The sequence below is a fragment of the Hordeum vulgare genome, chromosome 7H, assembly GCF_904849725.1.
Source record: "Hordeum vulgare subsp. vulgare chromosome 7H, MorexV3_pseudomolecules_assembly, whole genome shotgun sequence".
NCBI classification, from domain to species: Eukaryota; Viridiplantae; Streptophyta; class Magnoliopsida; order Poales; family Poaceae; genus Hordeum; species Hordeum vulgare.
The window spans coordinates 248,657,967-248,659,430 of record NC_058524.1 but is presented as its reverse complement, the minus strand read 5'-3'; the positions used below and the strand labels follow the sequence as shown (position 1 = coordinate 248,659,430).

Sequence of the window (1,464 nt, the reverse complement as noted above, 5' to 3'; positions counted from 1 at the left end):
TCCCTCCCCAACCCTCGCCCACGGAGATGCGGCCCACCCCCTACCCCACCCTCGCCTATCCTCTGCCCTCGCCCTCGTCCACGGAGATGCCGCTCCTCCTCGTCGCCGCCTGCGCCGCCGCCTCCGCGCTCGATGCCTTCCACGTCCCCTCCGTCGAGGCCTAAGCCCACGTACGTATGCCGTCAGCCCCTCCCCTCTCCTGGCCTCTATCTAGAGCGGTCTTCTGCAGTTGAGCGCTCTGAACCGTGAGCGCTCGCCTGAATAGTGTCTTGTTCCTCAGTTATAGGCGCCTACTAGGAAAAGACACTACGTATATCAGTAGAGGGGAGGGGCATTACACTACGTAAAGAAACTGAGTTAATCTATGCCTAATCTTTTTTGCGAAACTACTAATGCCGCACCACCAGCTGGTGCGCCATTAGTAACCAGGGTTACTAATGGCGCATTTGTAGGTGGTGCGCCACTACTACAATTTTTTTTGCAAAACTACTAATGATGCACCACCTGGGGATGCACCATTGCTATACAAAAAAAAGAGATTACTAATGGCGCACCCCCTGGGGATGCGCCATTGCTATTACATGGAAACTGCCACCCTCTGCCCCGCCCCCGTCAGCTAATCCGTCTCCCCCACCCGCATCTCATTCCCTCCCCTCGACCGGCCGGCTAGGGTTTCCTCCCGCCACTGACCGCCGCCCGCCGCCCGCCGACCGCCGCGTCTCTCGGCCCCCACCCCGCCAGATCCTCCACCTCGTCCGTCCACCTCGCCGGAGGCCGAGATAAGCACCTCCATCTCCGAATTCCCCACTCCCACCACCCTCTTCCTCCCATCCCTCGCGGGCGCGGGCGCGATGGGCGGCAGCTCCAACACCCCCACCCCCACCGCCTCCGTCAAGGTACCCGCCCCTCTCCCCTTGTTCCTCCGCTCCTCCCTGCCCCGCGCTCGGTCTTGGTTGAGTTCGTCTGCTGCCCTGCCCGATTCGTCTGCCCCGCTCACACGATCTGTGCTGCCTTGTTTCGAACCATGCAGATCCTCAACATCAACTGGTTCCAGAAGGAGGCCAACGCCAACGACGAGGTGCCCCCCCCCCCCCGCGCGCACCCTGTCTCCCGCCTTCAATGCCAATGAGTCCCTGTTATCGAATTATGACGGTACTTTGCTGTACGATCTGTTCCTGTTTAGGTTAGCATGACGCTGAACATCTCCGCCGACCTTTCGTCGCTCTTCACATGGAACACGAAACATGTATTGTCCTCTGCTGGCGCCCTGCCCCTCTATTTTCCCTAAATGTTCACTGATTCATAGCATTCTCCTGGAACCAAATGGAGGTGGGAGGTGATGCCTGTTGTAGAAAGTATGATGTTTGGTTCAGATGGAAGCTGCTCGGTTATTTTGTTAGTTTGTTAGTACGTTCCATGACTTTGTTCGATCCGAAACTGGCACCGTATATTGGTTGATGAATG

At 57.9% G+C, this 1,464-nt stretch overlaps 1 long non-coding RNA gene across 1 annotated transcript; it reads left to right on the top strand.

The window, feature by feature from the left end:
- Positions 1-860: 860 nt before the first annotated feature.
- LOC123411712 lies at positions 861-1,251 on the top strand. The gene is made up of 3 exons (XR_006613315.1): positions 861-896; positions 1,031-1,078; positions 1,184-1,251. It is a non-coding gene; the product is annotated as an uncharacterized LOC123411712 (long non-coding RNA).
- The last annotated feature ends 213 nt before the right edge of the window (positions 1,252-1,464 follow it).